We start from the raw sequence: 24583 nt of genomic DNA, 5'->3' as shown, positions 1-24583 counted from the left end.
GGTTTAACCTAATGCTGAATCCACAGCAGCTCCAGACAGAACTGTTGCAGAGTCATCCATAATGTAATAGTCAAATCAGCTACAACCCTTGTGACACCATTCCTCTGTGTTGTGATTGAAGAATAACCAAAAGGGCTGTCCAGTTTCCCCCCGTACGTCTCATATCTTACCTAAAATTCCCACTGCTAATACTACCTCTTTGAAATAAGGCATTCTTTTTTTTTCTTTTTTTATTGAAGTATAGTTTGATTTACAATATTTTGTTAGTTTCAGGTATACAGCAAAATGATTTGGTAATACATATACATATATGTATATGTCTATACATTTTTTATTCTTTTCCATTATTACAAGATGTTGAAAATAGTTCCCCGTGCTATACAGTAAATCCTTGTTGTTTACCTATTTTATATATAGTAGTGTGCATCTGTTAATCCCATACTCCCAATTTATCCCTCCCCCCCTTCCCTTTGGTAACCATGCTTGTTTTCTATGGTTGTGAGTCTGTTTCTGTTTTGTAAATAAGTCCATTTCTATCATTTTTTTAAGATTCCACATTTAAGTGATATCATATAATATTTGTCTTTCTCTATCTGACCTACTTCACTCAGTATGATAATCTCTAGGTCTATCCATGTTGCTGAAATAAGACATTCTTTAAAAGGCCCTGGTAAAAATTCCTGGAAGGGAAAAGAGGTTAGGAAACCAGCATGGTCTCATTTGCACAGTAGTGACCTAGAGTACATTAGCACATTAGCATGGATTAGTTTATCAGATTAGTTAACTGTCACTTAGAAAGCAGAGATCACAGTTGGGACAGATGCTGTTTGGGGATGGTAGACAGGAGGTGAGAAGGTCTGTATCTTGAAGTGACAACATGGAAGGTTCCAGGGAGAAAGAGAACAAACAGCAGTGATGGAAAAGAGGATGCTGAAAAGGGTCAGAATTTGAAAAAGCTAGGGGTAGCCTCAAAGTAAAATTTCTTTCAGACTGCTCGGAATATAACTAAGAAGAATAAAACACTAGAATAGTAATTGGAATTGTGAAGTGAGGTTAAAATAGAACTAAATTACATGGAAAAAGGATACTATTGTCGAAGTTTCACTAGTAGCATGTGGACTGTTCTTTGTTGAAATACAAGTTCAGTGATGTTGCTGGCTTGATAAAATTCACTTTGTTTGGGGTCCTGAGAAGATCAACTGTGGTCCTGAGAGGATGCCATCATGGCGTTTCATCCCTTAAACAGACCAATTTGCAAATTGCTGCTTCCTGTTAGATTTCAGGGTGGCTGTAGACAGTCCCATTTCTTGGTGCTCATCTAGTCTATTGTTCCTTCAAATTTTTAAGTACTTCCTTTGTTTACCCTTTAATCATCTATAGGCATTTCCAGAGTATAGATCTTTTTTTGATGTCCCTTGGGGCTGACTGCAAAGTGCAGGGCGGGGGTAGCTTCTTGATCAAGCTCTGGGACTTCCTGCTTCTTCACTTCTGGAAATCAGGTTGGTATTTCTTCTTGGAAACTGAATTGCCTCATGGTTTCAAGGAGGAGCTAGCTAGTGTCATTCTGAGCTAAGGGCAGTTATACCTCCCCCAGTTCATTTCCAGTCTTAAAGCTGTTTCTTTAAGCTTAGGCTACAGTGTGGGTGGGCAAAAGGAAGGGGCTGATTATCATTCACTGCATAAATAAAAATCAGGAGGCAACCCAGTCACCAAGCACAAGAAGGAAAATCATGTCATAAATCTCAGAAGTTATTTTCCATTTACATAACCAATAGCAAATATCACTTGCAGGGCTTAAATAATGTAAATGTAAACTAGGAGTGACTCTATCCATGGATCTTAATGAAACATCATACATAATAAGTATGGAATAAAAAGGCTCATTGAACAGATTTTTAAAAGTCAAAGAGAATATAAACAAATGCTCATACATGCATAATACATATGTGTCAAGCGCTTTGCATTCAACCCTGAGGCTGGAATTTTCAGGTTATAAAAATAAATAAGCTTACAAATCCCTAAGGGGCATCTTTTTTTTTTTTTTTTTTTAAGTCTTTTGGTACATCAGACAGAAACTGATCTGAGGTTGGTGTTCCTGGGGATTTCAATAGATTGGCTGGTCTGGACCCCACAGCTAGTGTAGAAACGAATGCTGCTCAGTGATAAGTTAAAGGGGAGACAGATTTGTCTTCACAAAATGCCTTGTTCCTGCTCTTTGCTCAGACTCCCTGCAATTATGATATCTATTTGTTTCTTTCCAGATGTTCACTCCCTGCTACTTTGAAGTAGGCAAGTGAGCATTATTGTGTATTTCTTACACATAGGAATAGGAAAATTCTAGAAAGCTCAAACTTTTTGAAAATGGCTAGGCTGGCAGAAGAGAAAATGAAACCCAAACTTCTCAAATTCAATCCTTAGCCTATTTACTACAGAATTGCTGATAGATATTCCAATTCCAGAGTACCTGGAAAAAAATCTCGTCTTCAACAATTTGCTTTCACTATTGTTTTTAAAGACAATATTTACTAAGATTTTCCTATTTAAAATGTAATATTGCCCTTTAGAAAAATTGAAAAGTATAAAAAGAATAAAATTCACAGATAATGCTAATACCCAGAGATAATATATTTTGACATATCTCTTCCCCTCTAAAAAAGGTTAGATTTATACTATATATACATATCGCTTTTCATTAATCTAGTAGATCGTCTATTATATTATTATTATATAAATACCTATTTTATGTACTATTAAGAAACAAGAAAAAATTGCTGATAATTTGAAACAATACTTAACTACTTAGAATTATTATTTTATACTTGTTGAAAAAAATCCTCTAGACATAGGTTTTTATCAGGTATCTTGAGCTTACATGAATAAAACATAAGTGAAATTAATTCGGTAGGTATTCCTAAAACTTTTTCATATTCAAACTTCAACTCTTATGATTCACTCTGTGATTCAGACTTTTCAATGTTTGTGTTTCTTTACACAATTATCTTATTTCCCTGCTAGGGTATTGGTGATAGGGCATTTTTTGAAAGTGTTCTGCTATTGTCTCCAGAATTTGCCTTTAAGCTGATGTCCCCTATGTGCAAGTTTTAATATACATGCACAGGCAATTAAACTCTAAGAAACACGATGATTTTAGATATGTAAAAATATGAAAAAGTATGCACCTTAGAATCTATGAGATATGGTATATGCAACCTTCTTTTTGGCTGAACTTTATATCAAGAGAACTTACTAGGCTTCCCTGGTGGTGCAGTGGTTGGGAGTCTGCCTGCCAATGCGGGGGACGCGGGTTCGAGCCCTGGTCTGGGAGGATCCCACATGCCGCGGAGCAACTAGGCCCGTGAGCCACAACTACAGAGCCTGCACGTCTGGAGCCTGTGCTCCTCAACGGGAGAGGACGCGACAGTGAGAGGCCCGCGCACCGCGATGAAGAGTGGATCCTGCTCGCTGCAACTGGAGAAAGCCCTTGCACAGAAACGAAGACCCAGCACAGCCAAAAATAAAAAAAAATAAATTAAATAAAAAAGAGAACTTACTGCTATGTTTTAAGTTAATGATATTTAAGGGCTGTACAACATTCAATATAATTTATGTAAACAATTCCCTATTATTGCACATTTAGGACCTTTCCAATTTTTTGCCATCGTAAACTAAAATGTGATAAACATCTTTGAGAGTAAACCTTTGTCCACATCTTTGATAATTTCCTTAAGAGAGAGTTCCAAGTTAGCCTAGCTAGGTAAAATGATACGCAGTTTGCACTTCCTGTACACTGCCAAGTTGCTTTCCAAAATGATTCATTCAATCTGTATGTTAACCGGTAGAATACGCAGGCACACGGTGTTTTCTAACCAGTGCTTTTCACTATTCATCAACAGTATGTACAAGTTAAATCTTGCTTCTTGGGCTTCCCTTGTGGCGCAGTGGTTAAGAATCCGTCTGCCAATGCAGGGGACATGGGTTTGAGCCTCGGTCCAGGAAGATCCCACATGCCAAGGAGCAACTAAGCCAGTGTGCTACAACTACTGAGCTTGCGCTCTAGAGCCCGCGAGCCACAACTACTGAAGCCCGGGTGCCACAACTACTGAAGCTCGCGTACCTAGAGCCCGTGCTCCGCAACAAGAGAAGCCACCACAATGAGAAGCCCGTGCACCACGACGAGGAGTAGCCCCGGCTCGCTGCAACTAGAGAAAGCCCGTGCACAGCAACGAAGACCCAATGCAGCCAAAAAATAAATAAATACATTGATTTTTTTAAAAAATCTTGCCTCTTGGGCAACCTACCCTTTCCTTTCATTTCTTCCTTTATTTTTATTTATCACCCGCCAACATGATAAATAATTCCTTTCCCTTTTTGGTATTTACTCCTTTACTGAGTCCATGAATTTCAACCAAGAAAGCTCTTAGTTATTGCTCAGCCAAGTTATACTAGATGTGGCTGGCTACCTTAATTTTCCCTCTGAAGTCAGTTTCCTTAATCACTTCACTATTCTAATTTTTTAGATACACAAGGGGCTAGACCTGAATATATTATTAGACGCTTTTGGTCATGAAGGTAGGAAGCATCTATTTAATTTTCTTGATGAAATGCTTATTTCTGTCTAGTCCTCCATTCAACTACATATTTTTGCTCTTTTCATAATAATGGTAAAAATAATAAAAATTCATTGCTCTCCATTCTAACCTAAAAGGTTTCTTCTAGAAATATTGTCAAGCTTTGTTGAAATAAGTGAAATTTCCATTACTAGCACATTTATGGGCCAGTCTTCATGATCACTGGAGATTCATTCAGGAAATGAAAATTATTTTTAATATTCATCCTTTCAGCAAGCATCCATTGGGCACGCACTACAAGGTGCGATACTTGATGTCTGCAGCAATGCCAGGAAGCAAGTGCCATATTCCTCACCCTATGACGATGATGATGATAATCATAGAAATTTATTGGATTCTCCCTGTATGCCAAGTACAGGTCTAAATGCTTGACACGTACTAACTCATTTAATCCACCCAACAACAGTATGAGATTGGAAACAAAGGCAGGGAGAAGCAAGTAATTATCCAGGACCACACAGGTGGATTTGAACCTGGACTATTTTAGTCCAGAATCAGCTTGCTTAATGTATACTTCCCTATAAAAACTTGAGTACAGTAAGATAGACTTACACAACATAACTTGCAATAATATACTATCACTAGGAAAATATGGTAGTACAGGGGGTTGGGAAATTAGAGAAATCAAGATCCAAAGAAGAGGTAGAATATTAATGGGCCTTGAAAGATAGAAACAATATTGTTTTGAGTAGAAATGAAAGTGGATAGTTCTATGTGGCGTGGAAAGATAAACTCTAGAGCCCAGTACCTCTGGGTTCAAATTATGACCCCAGCACATACTAACTGTAAGGCAAATTCACTTAGCCTCAGGAACTCAACCTATTTCAGTTGTAATGAGCAAAGATATAAGAGTTTGGAGGCAGATGATTTGTTTAGGGAATGGAAGTGATGCAAAGTAAAGGGGGTTTAAGGGGCTATTGGGGGCAGTTCAAGGAGAGAATGAAGGATGGGAGGAAGGGAGGGAGGGAGGGAAGGGACAGGGAGGAAGGGAAGGAAAGGAGACAGGAAGGAAGGAAGGGCAGGCATATGTGGAGAGCATTTGCGGCTGAAGGCAAAATGAAATAGGTATGAGGACTTGCTGGAAGACTTGAGAAGGCAGAAAGAGAGCATGTCATTTTACTCAAAGGGAAACAACAAGGTTGGCGGCGGTGTGGTTTGGAGTAAGGAGGGGCTGAAGAAGTGAATCCGCAGGAGACTACTGGGATTGTCCAGGTGAAAGATAATAAAGGCAGGAGTCAGGACAATGTTCATGGAAAGGAAGGAGAGAGAGTCAAGAATAATTTCAAAGGCAGATTTGAAAGAACTTGGTAACCAACTGGGGACTTGGGACTGAGTCAAAATGTTCCTCTGGTTTTCGCCCCAGGGTCCTGAAATGATGATCATGCCTTTTTTGCAGAGAGAAATTGCAGTTAGTTTAGGAGTGAATCAGAACTGAAAACTTGGGTGTCAGCAGTATGGATGACTTTGTGAAAAGTTTGAATTTAACGGGAAAGAGAGGATGGAGAGTTTGAGTGTCAGTAATTCTAAAGCTAATTTACGAAGATAAATCTCTTTTGGATTAATTCTTTTCTTTAGCAAAACCAAAAGTTAATTCTATTATGGAGTCTTCTTCTCATTCTTATCAGGAACCTTTATTCTCTTTTTGGATTTGGAATTCCTGTGAGAACTTGATGAGAACTATAGACTTTCTTGTATCCCCAAGTGCATGTGTGGCAGGGAGGTGAGGGGCGATGGAATCATAAACATTCATACAAACATTTGCACACAATTTTAGGGAGTTCTTGTACTTTTTGAAACCCAGCCATGAGTCTCAAGAGTCTGCTCTGCATAACTTCTTTTTTAACCAATGCATTAATATATTTTCCAACTATAAAACTAAAACTACATTTTAGGTCCTGTGCTAAGTGCCTAAGTGCCAGCTCATTTAATCCTCGCCATTACATTGCCATACAGGTATTACCTATGTGGAGGAACACATAGGTTAAATAAATTGTCCAGAGTTATTATGTGGTAGAGGCAAGATTTGAACCTAGGTCTCCATATTAGGTTTCTCCCTAGAAACAGAACCAGTAGGATGTGCGTGTGTGTGTGTGTGTGTGTGTGTGTGTGTGTGTAAAGAGATTTATTCTAAGGAAGTGGGTCATGTAATTATAGAAGGTCATGAGTCCCAAGATGTGCAGCCAGCAAGCTGGTGACCAGGAGAGCTGAGGCTGTAGTTCCTGTCTGAGTCCCAAGACCTGAGAACCAGGAGAACTGGTGGTGTAGTTCCCCTCCAAAGGTTGGGAGGCTTGAGACCCAGGAAGAGGTGAAATTTCAGTTTGAGTCCAAGGACAGGAATAATCTGATGTCCTACTTCAAAGAGTGTCAGGCAACAGGAATTCTCTCTTACTCTGGGGAGGGTCAGTCTTTTTGTCTTATTCAGGCCTTCAACTGATTAGATGAGGGCCACCTACGTTAGGTAGGGCAATCTGCTTTACTCAATTAACGAGTTTAAACATTAATCTCATCCAAAACACCCTCACAGACACACCCAGAATAATGTTTGACCAAATATCTGGGCATCCCATAGCCTAGTCAAGGTGACACATAAGATTAACTACTAGTAGTCCCAACCACTGTGCCCTGTACTGTCATTTAAAAATACACTCTAGGGAATTCCCTGGTGGTCCAGTGGTTAGGGACTTGGCACTTTCACTGCCAAGCCCCCAGGTTCAATCCCTGGTCAGGGAATTAAGATCCCACAAGCTGTGTGGCATAGCCAATAAATAAATAAATACACTCTAATATTTTTCTTAGATGAACTTTCATTTGGCTTTCACACATGCCTTACTTAAATTACTCACGTTAGAGCTGCTGCTTCTCCCATGTTTCCCCTTTCCCCAGTAATGTTCTTCTAACTGAAGATTTTAAAATAAAACCCACGTGGATTCATTCTGTTTGCTTTCTGCTCCCTTTATTTTTTCCTTAAGAAGATAAGCTATCCAAGGAAGCTTCCTCTTGCATTTTAAATTTTCAAAGAGGGTTTTGCAGCTAAAAGTGAGTTAACAACATCTAGAAGAATCCTTGGGTACCCACTAGGAGTGCATATTAGGTGTTAAAAGAGTTTTCAAATTCACTGCATGCAACAGAAAAGAAGTGCTGGGTTTTGGTAGCAGTATTGAAACTTCCAGGTGGCTGTTCAGTATGCAGTGTGGTTGCTCATAAAAGTCAATGCACGATTAAAAACATATATTGTGGATGTTTTCAGGCCCTGGAGCCAATCCAAAATAACAGCTGGGATCTTACATCTCCTGGGGAACTCCTCAAACTTATGAAATTCAGTCCCAAGCAGTCATAACACTCTGTTAGAGTGAAAGGCCCTGTGAGCAGGAGACTGGAAGCTTAATTGTTGGCACAGAGGAAATGGAAGGGCAGCTACGTACTCTCTCTATCACACACATCTCCAAATTCTTTAATGAACTGAGTGCATCCACATAAGCTTGAAAAGGTGATCAAGCAGTCACATTAAAGCCTTTGGTTTACAGGTTTTTGTTTTTTTTTTTTTCTTGCGGTACACGGGCCTCTCACTGTTGTGGCCTCTCCCGTTGCGGAGCACAGGCTCCGGACGCACAGGCTCAGCGGCCATGGCTCACGGGCCCAGCCGCTCCGCGGCATGTGAGATTTTCTGGCACCGGGGCACGAACCCGAGTCCCCTGCATTGGCAGGTGGACTCTCAACCACTAGCGCCACCAGGGAAGCCCGATTTACAGGGGTTTTTTTCCCCTTTTCTACCAGGTGAGAGAGGCACTAGTAGTAAGAAAACATGTCTCTTCTCCACTGTATTTTGAAAATTGTAAATAGAAAAGTAGATCAAGAGAGGCCACGTTTAGGAGTGTCCTGTGCCCTGTGCAGTCAACTGTGTACCTGTCAAAGTAAAACAATTGATTTAAATTAAGCTTTGAATTCTGTAAATGCAGACTGCAAAGCCACTCAAAGTGCACAAATACCTTGGAAGAATTTGTGTTCAGAAAAGGAGCATAAATCCTTAAGTGAGCAGATGTTTAGAAACAGACATTGCAATTGTAGTTGCAGTTGTAATCTTTAAAGAACATTGATTTTCAAATTTAGTAAAGGAAAAAATAATATGTCTTATATCCTACCCCAATAGCACTATAATTTCCTTGGAATAGGTTTTTAGATATAATGCTTTGAATATGAGATGGCTTTGGACAATGGAACCAAATATATCAGACTGAATTTTAAATGACTTAGTTCTTTTTTTGGTTTGATATTATCAAGTGGTGATCTCACAGTGTTAGGGCCTATTTCCCTTAGATAATATGCTAGGGGTATAGCCCTAGTGAGGTTAAATACCATCATCATCAACCATCACTGACTGAGAGCTTACTGTCCCTGGCTCCGGAGATGGAAAGAGATAAGCCCTATTTCCCCCTGACAGAGCTTAGAGCCCAACTGATGACTTAGATGTACATACAAAGATGAAACAAGGCACTGGATATTGTTGAACAAGCATTTAGACAGTAAGTATTTTGAGGTTGGGGAAGATATGAATCCCTTCTTAAGAGTTTCTTTACCAGTCTCAGTTGTATAATCTGTAAAATAATATTTGACCGTAACACACAGCAGAATGTATTAATTTAATCTTCCACTACTAAACATCAACTTCTTTCTTGTATCTCTAACTTTTAGCCCAGAGTCTAACACATAGTAGGAATTCTGTCTACCCTAGCTAAAATACTATTATTTTAACAGTTGTGAGCTGCAACTCCCTAGCAACTGTAATCTGTCACTCATCTTGGCAGGATAACTGCACCACTGATTGCAATGTAACTATAAGAGTATGGTTTAGTCCCTACCTTAGTGTGTAGGTCTTCTAGAATTAGGCTTGTTAGAACAACCACATACATAATATGCTATATAAGATGCTATTAAAACAAAAAGCAAGCACGCCAATGCTGCAGTCATTTCTATGTTGTCAAAACCTAAGTCTTTGCGGTGTACAGGCACCGGCTGTCCTGGTTATGGCTGGGTTTACCCTGTCCCTTTGGGACAATCTATGACAAATGCCGTTCTCCACATAAGGCTGGTGGGACTACATCTTGAAACAAGAGCAGGACAAGAGGAAAGTACCCAAGGAGTCTTGTTAATTTTAGGATGGAGAGTGGGTCATTTAAAGGTGACAGGTGCGACATTCATATTGATTTTCTGGATTTTACTTCTCAAAGAGTCTGGAAAGAAGATTTGAGCAGCTCAGATGGGATTTCTACTGATAACCCCCGGGATGGTTTGACTCTGCCCTTCCTTTAGCCCTTCAATTCCTTTACTCATTGAGGTTCCTGGGCCCGGGCCTCTCCTTTGTTTAGGAGAGACAGCCACTTGTATTTGGCAGCTCGGCAGCTCTGTAATGACAGACAGCCACCCAGCCAAGGGGCAGCAGCAGAAGCAAACATCCCAGCCTGATAAGACTGCTTATGCAGTGGCAGGGAAAAAAAGATTCTATCTTCCTGTCTTTTGTAGTTATTACATTCCTCTGGCTGTATTATTACGTTTCCAAGGGAAGAGAGAGAGAGAAGCCTGGCAAGGGCCAATGTCCTCAGTCTGGGAGAGCAAACTGCAGTTCCTTCAGAGGCCAAAATAAACTGCAGGACAGAGAGAGTCATAAGTGGTTGGTCCCTGACAACTACAAGCCAGTAGTTATAGCCGCAGGGGCCCCAAATTCCTCAGTCCCCATCAGACACTCAGGAGGTGAAGACTTAGGCATTATCTAGCTGGGCCCCCAGCGAGGTAACCCCGCAGGAGAGGCAGTTAGTTGCCAAGTGGAAGACTCAGGAGCCCCTCCTAACATTATCCTTTTGAAATCACAAGCAAGCGCCCCCAAGTCTGGGCGGAATCTTCCAGACTCTACCGTAAAGCTGCCCTCTCCCCTCAATTCATCCTTCCACCGATATTCTATGAACCTATGACAAGGGGAAGAAACTAATCATATAAACCTGAGCATAAAACCCTTCTTATACTTGAAGACAACGATTAAATATTCACTGAGCCAAGATCTCCCGGCTTCACTGAAAACAAAAGAGGTTCTCTACTCACGCCCTTCCCACCCGGGCAGAAAACGTATTCCCGGCCCCGGCTGGCGAGGACCGGGCGAAAGTTGCGATTTCTCTCAGCTGAGGGCAAAGTTAGCGACTCCGCAGCTGCAAAGTCTCAGCTAGGGGGAGGGGGCGATAGCCCGGGCCGGGGGGAGAGCGGCAGGAGGAGGGACTAGAGGGAGAGACACTGCCCCCTACTTCAGCAAGGTCGTCGTCCAAGCCGGTGCAGCCGCCGGTTTAGGTTTTGGGAGGGAGGAGCGGCAGCCGCGGCTCGGCGCCAGGATCTGTACCTGGCAGGCAGGCCGCCCGGGGCGCGGAGGGTGTGAGCGCGCGCGCCCCCTTCGTGCCCGCTCAGCCTCGCGCGCGTCTCGGGGGAGGCTCCGCCACCAGGCGCCTGGGGAACCCGCAGCCTCAGTCCTGCCGCCGGCGGAGCTTTGTGCGGCGGCGGCGGCGGCGGCGGCGGCGGCGGCGGCGGCTCCGAGTCCCACCTGCTGGCGGCGGAGAGACAAGGAAGGGGAAGAAGGAGGAGGAGGAGGGGACAGAGGCGGCGGCGCGAGCCCACTCCAGCCGTCCGCGCCCACCTCCCGGGGGCTCCGCAGCCCCTGCTCTAGGCCTGTACGCGCCCCCCGCCCCCGGCCCGGCCAGGCCTCCCGGCCACACGGCCGCCGCCGCGGCTGCAGCCCCTTCTGCCCGGCCCGGCCAGCCCGGCCCGGCCGCAGCCACCCGGAGCCGCCGGCGAGTTTGAGGCGAGCGCGGGGCGCGCGGCGCCGCCTCGATGCGCCCGGGAGACGCCTCGGCGCCCCAGCCCAGCTGAACAGCCCAGAGAGCGCCGCGGCCGGCTCGGGAGGGCGAGCGGGGAGGCGCGGCCAGCCCCGGGAGACGGAGAACCAGCGGGCGAGGAGGAGCGAGCCCGAGAGCGAGCGCAGGGAGCAGACACCATGCCGGGCTGGAAGAAGAATATCCCCATCTGCTTGCAGGCGGAAGAGCAGGAGAGAGGTGAGCAGGGCGACCGGGCGGGGAGGGCCGGGGAGGGGGTCCGGGCCGGGGGCCGCCCCGGAGCCTCCCTCTCCCCGGGTTCCCTCCCGACCTGTCCGCGGCCGACGGGGGAGGGGCGCCGCGCCCTCCGGGGTCGCGGGGGAGTCCGGGTGGCGGCTGCGTGCGAACTCCAGATTTCTTTCTTTTTTTTGGGGGGTGGGGGAGAAGGAGGGTGCTGCAGTAGGGAACTTTTAAGTCGGGCAAAGATTTTTTTCTGGAGAGGACGTGGGGGAACTCTAGCTTCTCCAGGGCCCACTTGCACGTGGAGCCCCGGGCGGCCTTCTGCGGGGTGGGTGCTGGGGTGACCGGGCGCCGGGGTGGGGCGGGGGTAGTCCTGCAGTGTTTTAAGTGACTTTTCAAACTTTCCTCCTCCCTCCCGTCGTCGCTTTCGCGGTGTCCCCGCCTCGGGCTGGGCTTTGAGGGTGCTGCCACCCAAAGTTGCTGGAGAATCAGCAAGAAGGAGGCGGAGGAAGAGCGTGGGGGAAGGCAAGTGGGCGCTGCCGCAGGTCTCCGGAGGGGGAGGGGAGGAGGGGGAAAGCTGTCCCTAGACTGAGGGTCTGGGGCTGAGAGTGCCTCGGAGATGAGTTATGCCCCAGTGCAGTCCTCGCTGTCAAGTTAATACCGCAGGACTGCGGGCTTTTCGTAATTGCTGTCTGTTACCTTTGTAAAAGGCGGCTCTCGGTGCCAGGTGGCTTGTAGACCTTTTGTGCTTCAGCCTGACAAGTGTACTGGGCACGTTGCCTTTAAGTGACTTGCGGCGAGGAAAGTTGAAGGCCTTTTTTGCACCTCCAAGGCTCGGTTCTGTTGAGGTCATTTCATGGTGTTTGGATTGTGCGGAGGTTGGCCGGGGAGTTCATCTCGGTAACCTGGAGATGATGTACTGAGTGTGCCAGAATTTCCTCTACGGGCCGCACGGGGCCAGGGGGGTGTGCGCCGTGGCTCTGCTAGCGTCCAGAGGGCCCCTGCCTGGCAAGGTCCACCAGGGTTTATTCCTCGGCTCCTCCCACCCCGGCCTGCCCTGCTTCGAGGAAAATGCTTTAGAGTTGGAAGGGTTTCAGGACGCTGGGTCCGTATGGGCTGTGCAACCGCCAGGGCCGAGGATGAAGGGTGCTGCGTGGCTGGCGGGGTGAGGAGGCCAGTCTGGTGAGTGGAGTAGGCAGAGTTGTCAGGGGAGCTGAATCCAGCAGAATGATGAGTTGGTACGGAAGGTGGCTTGCTTATTGGGCACGCCAGAAGTTTCAGGTTTTGGAAATAATGCCTACTACTGAAGAACGAATGTACGATTTTCGATTTTTCTCTAGGTGGCACAACCTGTCTTTGGTTTATATCCTGTTTAATGACTCAGGGAATTCATCCCTTTTTAACCACTTCCTTATTAGAGATGTGCATTCATTTCCCAGCACACGTTCTGGTGACCGAACTTACGTTCACCCACTCAAAATGCCACCCCTGCTTTAGAAAAACTTCTGCTTTTCCCTTTAGTAGGTCATATCTTAAAAGGTGCAAATAGTAGTACCAATAATTTATAACCAGGTAAAAGCACTAAATGAAAGCCTTCTGTCAAGCGTGGAGTGTCTGTCCTGTCAACTCAGCGTCACAGTGCACTTGGTGTTAAATGTATCCATTTGCTAAAAAACCGTGGCAGTGCTGCCTACAAGTTTTATCAGAATGCTGAAATGGGTAGATTTTTGGATCGTGACAAAATGTACTTTTATGTCTTTTAGAAATATATGGTAACTTTGAAAGATGATCGCCTAATCTGCTTGTTGGAGATAAGACTGAATTTCCTCCAGAACGTAAAAATCTGAGTCAGAAATTGGGTATTCTGCCTTAACTTCTCCAGTAGGAGAAAACAGGGAACGTTTGTTACTTGGTGTCTTTTTTCACTAAAAAGTTTCTTACTTCTTGCTTATATTAAGTGATGCTTTTTTAATTAGTATTGTTTTTGTTTGGTTGTGGCATTTCTTTTTGAGGTCCTGCTTCATTGGGAATGCACAAATGTGTGTTTTGTTCCTTTTAAGATCTCCTACCTGGTGTTTGTGTTTCAATTTGTGTGTGTGTGTGTGTGTGTGTATACATATATATGTATACACATATACATATATTTGAATGAACTGATTTTTAATGCATGTGTCAGAGGATACTACTTGAGGTTGTCTTATTGTTTTGGAAGAATTTTATTGTAAAATAATGAGCAGTTTTCTATTTGCATTTGAAATCAGATTGTATTTAGCATTTTTCCTTCTAAGTGATTCAAATAGTGTTGAATTAGGTTCTTGTCAAATATAAACAGAAATATTAAACTATCAGGTTGGTTAGGAAAATAAGGAACATAAAGGGAACAAATACATTTTAAATTTTGTCTGGGGATAACATTGACCAAAAAGCCCATTTATAATATCTTACCATTAAATTCTAAGGTTGGTTGTGCTCATAGAACCATTGTTCTTTCCACATTCCCCCAACCCCAGTTTACATTTAAACATTCTAAAACCCATTATGGAGACTACTCTAGCATACCATTTTTTCATGTAGATTTTATTTAGCTAAATCTCTTTCTGAAACAATGCAAATTAATACAGGCTGCTAGCTTCTTTAAGGACCATGTATTTGAACAAGTATTTCTAGGCGTTATTCTTGAAAAAAAAAACCGCTAATCTCAATTCAAAGGTTTAGGGAACCTGCCTTCTTGGTATTGTCACATACAAAGAGAGGTCTGGCCAATCCATATGACTTCATGCCATACCTACACACCATTCATAACTTGGGTTCACCTTGAATGCCTCTGTCAAGATGATATTGAGTGAACTATTGCTACTGCATGCAGTGCTGAGCAGAGAAACTGTAACATATGAGTTGCTGCAGGAAATGCCGTCATTTCCAAAATGACATGTTAAGATTCACCCATGTACGGTAAAAATTCACCCACGTGCTATTAAAATTCAGGACACATTTCTCTGTCTTCCCCCCGATTTTCTGCCTGAGCTGATAAACCCAATCCATTTAGAAACTGCCTAATACACTTTTGGGTAAATGTTTTAGAAGAAGATAAATGATTCTGAAAACTGTTCTGTTTAATATCCCTTCCAAGCAAATTAAATTAAGCAATTCATTTGTTGTTTTAATCTGCTTATTAGCTGATCGTGTGTAATAAGAATATAGTTGTTAAGGAAAATCTTAGTGTAAAGGGATAGGTGCCTCAGTAATTAATGATGCCTTTCTTTTGCCTTGTAGCTTCCCTTCTGATTTGTGTGGACTTGGTTAGTAAATGTTTGTGTGTGTGGTGTATACATATTCTCCGTGGGAAAATGTATGCATTTTGTATATCTCCCCTCCCTCTTGCCTTTCTGTTCTTCTCATAAGTTTTGGAGGTCTACAAGTGAACTTGAGGACTTCCCTTTGGACCCCTGTAGGAATTACTGTGTCTGGGGTTTTGCTTCTGTTTTGTCAGATGAGAGTATTTGGATCTTATTAGATGTAAAGAATTAGTGATTATAAAATATGTATGAGAAGGCACAGGGGTCTTAAGTAGTGTGCTTTTATTACATCTTTGGTTTGTTTCATTTTCCACATCACAAGGAGGTCTGGTGACCCTACCCCGCATAACCTGCTTAATAAAAAGTCCAATTTGAAATTTGAGTCTTGACTGGGGAATGCTGTGGGGAAAAGAGAAGAGATCAAAATGCACAAGTGTTTGCTGTGCGTTGGGCACTGTGTTTGACATTTCCCGAGCATTATTTGGTATAGTCTGTACCACGTGCCAGTAAGGTAGGTATTATTATTTCTCCTGACAGTGGAAGAAAGTGATGCTCAGAGAATGAAAAAATTTGCCTCAAGTTACAAAGCCAAGACTTAGGGCACCCGTTTCTAGACATAATTCAAAAAAGAAATTGTTACTTTTCCTAAGATGAGGTTTTTAGCATTGTATTAACATTATAATGTCTTACGGTTTTTCTTTTGGACAGAATTTTAATAAACTTCCACCAAATATTTCATTAAGAATTCACGAGAAGAGTTTTGTAGTTACATATCCTGCGGAAAAGCTTCCAAAGTATATTTTGGGCTTTTGAAAAACTGTCTTTGCTAGGTAGATTTATTAACCCTAACTGTAAGGATTGGCATGTCAGCATATTTCTAAGTGGAGTTATTTGATTAAACTTAAAGAGACTCATGTAAATGAATGGCTTTTCCCCCAAGGACTTGAAATATTACATAGTTTTCCTTTTTTTTCAGAGTATTTGCCATGAAGGCAAGAATGAACAAGAATTAGGTATTTTCCCTCACTGCGATGAACTAGGAAACTACTATATTGTTAATAGCCACTGTACATTTGCTCTTTTGCCAACTTTTTATTTAATTAAAGCCATCCATCTGAGCTCTCAGCCTGGCTATCTATCAGAAGGCCCAGTGGCCAAAGGGGCATCAGATAATGTTTTTTTCTGCGGCAGCTTTATTGGTTTTTCATGAAGAAAAAAGGATCAACTTAAATTGGTAAAGGATATTGAGAATTGATTATCATGGGTTTTAAAATGGTTACATTAAATGCTGTGTGAAGGCTGGTGGTTTAAGGCATTTAGGATTTGATCAGTTTATTTTCAGTTAAATTATAGTAGTAGTTCAGTAATAAAAAATACAAGAATAGTAGTAATACAAAGTAACACATCTAACAGAGAATGCTATTCAAACACAAGAGCAAAACCTGGGTTTGAATCTATTGTTTTATCTTTTAGGAAAGTTTATTTCTCCTTAAATTCGAAGGTGTCCTGAATATAAATATAAAAATCTATCAGAACAAAATTCCATATTCAAGACATCTATTTATTTAGACAGGTCAGTGGCCAAAGGGTGTTGTCAGTTTCACGGGAAAGTCAACGTTCTTTAAGTACATCTGCTGATTAAAATGCGCCTGATTGAATTTCTTACCGCCTTTTATTTCAACAGTGATTAAACTTTAAGTACTAAATCAGGTGTTGTGTAGAATGTGAAGACAAGGCTAGTGTCCTGGATAGATTCCTTTGCCTCACCCAGCAGAGTGATGGAGGACAAGGTATTTGAAGTCAAACAGCTGTGGGTTTAAAGCCACTTCAGCACCTCTTAGCTCTGTGATCTTTTAACTTTTCAAAGTCCTTGTGTTTTCTTCTTTAAAATGAGGACAAGTAACATCTACCTCATGGGAGAGTAAATGAAATTAAAAAGTGTGGGGGAATTTCTGTCAGTACCTTGTATATAGTTCAAGGCTCAGTAATGGCAACCGGTATTATTTTTACACTATCTTGATATAGATCTGTAAACTTGACATCTCAAGGCGTCCTGATGATGAAATGATAAGTTTTTATTCTTTAAATAAGTTTTTATCCTTTAAAAACTTCATAAACCAGTAAAAAAGAAAGTCCAGTGTTTTGTGAAAAGCTGTGTTGAAACACAGAGCCTTATGAGGCCAAGGTCTTTGATATATTCTGGTCTGACCCTCTCATGAAGAAGAAGAAACTCCAGTATAGGGGGAAATGTGCCCAAGGCCACATTTCATACATTTAGTAAACAGTTATTGACAACTAACTGACATTTGGGTGCTGGGGATGAGCAAATCATCATTCCCATTGTCAAGGAGATTATTATGCATAGTTACAGAGTCATGGATATGATAGCCTCTCTCCTCCTGTACAGGTTAGCTCTGGGGGAGCAGAGAAGAGGGGTTGAATGTGCCGAGGGCAGGTGGGAAGAGGGAAGCTTCTGAGGATGCTCTCAAAGGAGGTGACACAGAGGAAGTGTTAAAGGACTTGAAGGAAGGGGAGGAGTTCAGAAGGTTGGGAGGGGATGTGAGGACAGATATTTCAGGCAGGGGGCATGGTGTGTTCCAAAGCATTATGGAATAAAATATTTTAAGAACCACTACTGGTTTCTTAAGGGGCTGAAGCATAGAGTATGAATATGCATAGGGACTGTCGAATAAGAATACGTCTTTCCCCAAGCGGTGGGGAGACTGGGTGGGAGAAGATGAGACCACCTTTGGAAGGACTTTGTATGCCAGGTGGCAAAGTTCAGATTGTATCCAGCAGGTTATGAGGAGTTAATTGAAGGATTTCCAACAGAGGAGTGAAGGGATCAGATTTATGTCTTAGAAAGGTCATCTCGGTAGCAAGGAGGGAAGATTAGAAAAAGAAGGGACTGGGCTTCCCTGGTGGTGCAGTGGTTGAGAGTCCGCCTGCTGATGCAGGGGACACGGGTTCGTGCCCTGGTCCGGGAGGATCTCACATGCCGCGGAGTGGCTGGGCCCGTGAGCCATGGCCGCTGAGCCTGCGGGTCTGGAGCCTGTGCTCTGCGACGGGAGAGGCCACAGCAGTGAGAGGCCTGCGTACCGCAAAAAAAAAAAAAAAGAAAAAGAAGGGACTGGAGAGGTGGGAATCAGGTAGGAGTCTACTGCCCTGTTGCAGGCCATGCAGAGATGTACCGGAGGAGGACTTGGTGAGCAGGTGAACGTAGGAAATGTGGAGGGCGTAAGTCTCTGGTGAAGATACTGATTAGATTTACAGTTGTGGCTTGAGACCCAGTACCTTGATACAAAGCCTTGTATTCTTTCCACTACATGTTGCCTTTCTTTACTCCCCCCTCCCCAATCTATGTAGGGGAAAAATGTAAACATAGTCTGGTAGAATAATGTAAAAATAGACAACCACCAAAGTGATTGGGTACCAGGCTGGGTCATGATGATAGCTTAGTATGCACTAGTTTTTTCTTTTAATTATATAAAATTCATATACTATCGAATCCTAAAGGAAAAATAATTATTATCCTGTACACTTATATCCGAATACTAATCTGGAATTTAAAGTGTTTTTTTTAATGGAAAAAGAGAAAAGTGGTAGTTATTATCTTAGAGAAATGTCTTCCCCTACTAACAGAATTGGGTGGGGTTTTAAAAAATTATTATTTTCTGAAAACAACTAAATTCTCTGTGAATAAAGTTTAAAAATAATTCTTACATTGGACTCAAAATTCAAAAAGTGGGTTAAAGTCCTCCCTTGGCCATGTTCTTGATTAGCTGGTCTAGGCACAGCCTGCCCGTCTGAACCTCCATTTGCTCATCTGAAAGTAGAGATGATTCTTGTCATACAGACCTCCTAAAGTTGTTATCGGGTGAAAGCTATTATTGCTACGTGGTTACATTACGAAGGGAAGAAGTGGTTGAAAGACTGAGATTTTTTTTTTTTTTTGTGGTACGTGGGCCTCTCACTGTTGTGGCCTCTCCCATTGCGGAACACAGGCTCCGGATGCGCAGGCTCAGCGGCCATGGCTTACGGGCTCAGCCGCTCCGCGGCATGTGGGATCCTCCCAGACCAGGGCACGAACCCGCATCCCCTGCAGTGGCAGGCGGACTCTCACCCACTGCGCCACCAGGGAAGCCCAAGACTGAGATTCTTAAAGCACATCTATTAGCTGACTATTTCTGGATGGAGGCGTTATTGCATAACTTCTGTTTCATAAACTGGAAGCTTTCATTAAAGAATCTTAATTCTTAGTTTTCCAAAATGAAGTTCAAATATGAGAGTCCCCCCTTAGGCTCCCATTGATAACAAAATAACTCAAGTGATGTAACTAAATTACAACATATACACACAGGCTTCACAATTCTTGGAAGCAGCCCGCTCAGATGCTGAGTGGACCTTGCTACCTCTCCCTCTTTAGTTTCTGCTGCTCTCCAGCCTAGGCTTCTGACCTCAACGCAAACCCCAAGACACCGTTACTCCTCAAATTGAAATCATGTATGGAACCTTTTTAAGGAAGAAAAGATTCTTGCAGACCTCCACGGCTGACTTTATTTCTGTTATGTTACTTAAATATGTACTAACGTAAAACTAGGTGTAAACTCCTGATGCTTACAGGTCTCCTACAACCACAGAATCAAAACAGATTTTACAAGTGAAATGTAAACAAAACTACCCAAAAAATCAATAACTTCCAAGTGAACAGCATCTACTTCATGCGACTTGATACTGTTTGCCTGAAACAGACTTCCCTTTTGTGGTATGAATATGGTACTTGCTGCCGTGGAAAGCAGTTGAACGACTTCCGCTTTTTCCCTAGTTGAACTCCCATGGAACGTCGGTCTCAACAGTCTGATGTCACCTGGTCTTTCCGGGGCACGAACATGTCACTTGCTTGTGAAGTTCTCTCTTCTCATTGGTTTGTTTTGCACCATTGTGATCCTAAATACAAACCCCAGTATTGGTGATGCAGTTGGTGGTAGTATTAGGCTGATCTGCATTAGTACTTCTAAGACTACTTGTGGTGAAGGGCTGTTTTTCCCCCAGTCTGATATGTGGTCCTGTAGTGACTGCACCATGTGAAACTCCCCACGTGAGTCTGACCACATCTGCACTTGCCTATGTCCTCTTCAGTGAGATGAGCCCATTCATCACGGACTTAGATGTTGGGGCAATGCCAGACTGCTGCAGGAATTTCTAAACACCTACCCTCATTTTCAGTATTCATCTAGGCATGGATGGGTAATAAGCAGTTTTCTAACTGGCACTGTCCGTAGACCACACTTTGGATAGTACTGGTTTAGAATATGTTTATGTAGCTAGTGTTGGGAAGCAGAGTTCAGAAGGATGGGTGTATGTGTGTGTGAAAATGGACACACTACTATTAAAATATACAAATGAAACGTAATTTATTTTCTATAGCTGCTTTCACTTTGCCTTCAAGATCCCATTCCCACTGAAAACACCTGATCTTGTCCATTAAGAGCACGTTAGTTTCCTGTTTAAAGACTCTTCGGTTGTTTCATTTCTCAAGGGTTTTCCCTTCCCTCATTCCCAAGATGGCGTTCGGGTGAACGGGAAAGCTCTGTATCCTCATGGCCCTGGGTGAAGGGCATTTTATTCATTGTGTGACCCTCACTGCGTCCACTGCTTTGGAGTTGGCATGCTTGGTGACTGTGAGTCGTGCCCTGGTATCCACTGAAATGTGACTGTTCCCATTTGGTCTTTGAATGTCATCCTGGCAGCTGATTTGGGCTTCCTGGATCTTGCCATTGAGTCTGGTTGTAACATCTAGCCTGTGACCTTTTTGTCAAACCCCAGGCCTTATCTAGGTTCCAGTCCTGTCAACATGTCTATATCCCTCCTGGGAGCCAGAGAACACAACAATTTCCCCTGAATCATTATGGAGTTTGTGGGATCTTGGGAGGTGCCAACATCCCTACCTGTCTTATGCCACCTTCTGCATATATTGCCACTGTATTGTTCCAGTGCTACCTTGAATTCTGCCTATGCCCAGTAAGGGACCTTTATGCTAGCAAGACGGATCATTGGTCAGAATGTTTACTAATGTCCTCAAAACCAAACAGGTGTTAGTTTTTCTCTCCTTTTGTACTTGTCACGAGTCTTGAATCCTTGCAGGGTATTGGATACTTACATCTGATCTTTTGTCCCTCCCTTCTTTTTTTTTTCTTTTTTTTCTGCTGTCCCAGATATCTGGAGTGGCTTAAATGACTTGAAAACTTAAAACTGGAAGGTACAGGAGTCAGCAGGGTGAATAAATAATAAGGGAGAAGAGTCCAACAGGCCATCATTAGGTGGACACCTGTCCCTAAGATCTGAATGTCAGGGAAAAAAGATATAGAGAAGAACTGTCTAACAGCCCAGAGATAATGTAGCTTGAGGCTGGCAAGTAATTTTGACCAATACCTTCTCTCGGCCTACCTTGTACACACACCTTTCTCACTTAATAGTTTTATTAGAAATCTGCCCTTTGTATTTCATCAGCAAACGTGTGAACTTGAGAACTGACATATTTCTTTTCATGGTTGGTCGTGTAATTGCAATGTGCATTTTCTGTTATTCATGTATTTTAAAGGTTTACTTTGTATTTAGAATAAAGATCTTTAGAAGAGATCAAGACTTTTTGTATGAATTGATGTTAGAATTAATAAATATATTTTTTACTGGTGAAGTGTTCATTTCTTTTGCTTTCACAGTTGTTGAATATAGCAGACAATATGAAAATTTGATAGCTTGACAGCATAAGTTACTAGAGTTTATATCTTTTTTAGGTACAGTTCATCATTTGAGAAAAAGTTAATGAATGTAGCTTTTACCTGTTAGCACATTAAAAATAACAGCAAAACAGTGGAAAATAATGTAGGTGAACATTCAGATAATAATGTAGTAGATATTTATTTGTTCATGTATTCTGATATATAATCTGAGAATAGCTTTCCTTCTTGATACCTTCTGATGTCAAGTATTTCTACTGTTATCAATATTCAGAATTTCCATTGAAAAAGTGCACTAATATCCTCAACTTAGTTAGTCATAAGGATTTCTACCTTGCCCTCTTCTGAAGTGTCAGGATTGTTGATTAAAAGAGAGTGGCGGGGGCTTCCCTGGTGGTGCAGTGGTTGAGAGTTTGCCTGCTGATGCAGGGGACGCGGGTTCGTGCCCTGGTGCGGGAAGATCCCACATGCCGTGGAGCGGCTGGGCCCGTGAGCCATGGCCGCTGAGCCTGTGTGTCCAGGGCCTGTGCTCCGCAGCGGGAGAGGCCACGGCAGTGAGAGGCCCGCGTACCGGAAAAAAAAAAAAAGAGAGTGGCATTTAAAATTAGATTTTTCAGATGAATTCAAGTGTTTCTTTTTAAATATGTAATTTTCTAGTATGTGCAGAGCACATTTTCGTTAAATGTGAACCTTGAACAAGGGAATATAAATTTAGTTTCTCTATTACTATTTCACTTCCCCCCCTATAATTTTAGTTAAGAGAATGACAGTTTGCCAGGCTAGAATCAGGTACCCGTAGTGCTGCATTTACTAAGAAATAAGAAAGCACCTCATCTGGCTTTCTAGTGAATTTGAATGCAGATACACACACACACACACACACACACACACACATACATACATACATATATGTTTACCCCACCACCAAAGAGTAGCCCTAGTTTTCTCGCCAGCAGTCATCTAAAATTATCAAGTGTGATCTGGGCTTTGCATTCCATGACTGCATTGACTCAGAATCCTACCCTCTCAGCCTCTGCTGCTCATGCTGAAGAAGCAGGGAGGGCAGTGTATTAGTCTGCTTGTGCTGCCATAACAAAATACCCCAGGCTGGGAGTCTTAAACAACAGAAATGTATTTTCTTACAGTTCTGGTGGCTAGAAGTCCTTGATTAGTGTGTCAGCAAGGCCAGTTTCTGGTGAAAGTGCTCTTCTTGGGTTGCCAGTGGCTGCCTCCTGTCTGTGTGTGCTCACACGGCCTTCCCTTGGAGCATGCACGAGGTTGGGGGGTGGGGGTGGAGAGAGTTCTCTACTCTTTCTTCTTTTAAGGACACTAATCCTGTGGGATCAGGGCCCCACTCTTACGACCTCATTTAACATTAATTGCTTCCTTGGGAGCCCTGTCTCCAAATACAGTCACACTGTGGGTCAGGGGTTTCAACATAGGAATTTGGCAGGGTTGGGAGTGGGGGAGACACAAACATTCAGTCCAGAACGGGCAGGAACAGAAGATTAATCAATGGTTTAGGTAATGTTCCTATAAATTTCATCTTTAAGTGTCTGGAAACGGCTCCTTTTGAACAGAAGGTGACATACTCATTGCTTCCCCTGTGCTCTCTCAAGTGGTGGCAGTTTTCTCTCACATACCCTTGGAGGAGGAGTAGAAGGTCCTGTTTGTCCTTCTTTGCTACTTACAGACTGTTCTTCTCTCCTTCCTAAAAATCCTGAATTTTGAATCTCATGCCATCAGACCACACAAACCATGGTTCCTCCTTGTTGCAGTCACTGCCTGCAGTCTTTGACCACTTTCACTCCTGGCTCACTATTGTTCCAGCCCTACTTCTGTCATAATTCTTGTGATTTCAGTCTTCACATAAACTGTCCCTCTAGTTTCTTCGTTTCTCAGCCCTGCATCTTCCTCTCTTTCCGTTGTTATGTCTGCCTCATGGCCACACCTTAGACCAGCAGTTCTCAAAGTGAGTGTTCTTAAGACGCTTTCCGAGGGTCTTTTATTTCCATAACGATACTCAGACATTAATTGCCATTGGAACTTTCATGCATTTATGAGTGCACAGCAGTTTTCAGAGGTTACATGACATGTGATGAACATCTTCATTCTGGCAGCTAGTGAAATGTGTACTTGTATATCCTTATGTTTAAAAATTTCCTGTTTTAATTTTAATATGGTAAATATGAATAGACCTCACCCACATTACCAAAAACTTTTTGGAACGCTCACTTACTTATAGGAATGTGGTAAAGTCACCCTGTTTGAGAACTGCTGCGCTCAGCCTTGTCACTGCCAGTGACTGCTCCCCTCTGGCTCATCTTCGGGTGTCTTGCTCTCCAGTCAGCACCTATCTTTCTAACTCAGTCTCTGTGATCCTGACTCTAATAATCCTCAATCCCACGAGGACCTAAAACCCATTGATCTCACCCCCTTTTTACTATTCCACACCCCTCTCACGTCCTCATTTCCCTTCTTTCCAGCCTCAATTGCTTCATATCTCATATAATCAGTCTCTTGGGTGTACTCTTAATTTCCTCTTCCCTCTTCCATGTCATAGGTCTCACCTAGAAAACCTGGCTTAAACTCAACTTTCTACCACCCTAATTTTTGCCTCTGCCGTTTAATATGGTTGGAGAAAAACACTCAGCCAAGCTGACTGGTTTCACTTTAATTTCAAGATTGCCACTCTCAAGCGCACTTTTAGTGCTGCTGGGTTACCAAGCTACATTTCCTTGGTCTTCATTCATGCCTCTGCTCTCCTAGATGTCCCATACTCCTGCTCTCTCCTCTCTCCTCAGATCTTCACTGCCTCTGCTTCCATTCTCACC

This window comes from Monodon monoceros, unplaced genomic scaffold (genome assembly GCF_005190385.1).
Source record: "Monodon monoceros isolate NGI ecotype Baffin Bay Population unplaced genomic scaffold, NGI_Narwhal_1 Super_Scaffold_6, whole genome shotgun sequence".
Classification (NCBI taxonomy): Eukaryota; Metazoa; Chordata; class Mammalia; order Artiodactyla; family Monodontidae; genus Monodon; species Monodon monoceros.
The sequence above is the reverse complement of the archived record's forward strand: the minus strand, read 5'-3'. Positions refer to the sequence as shown.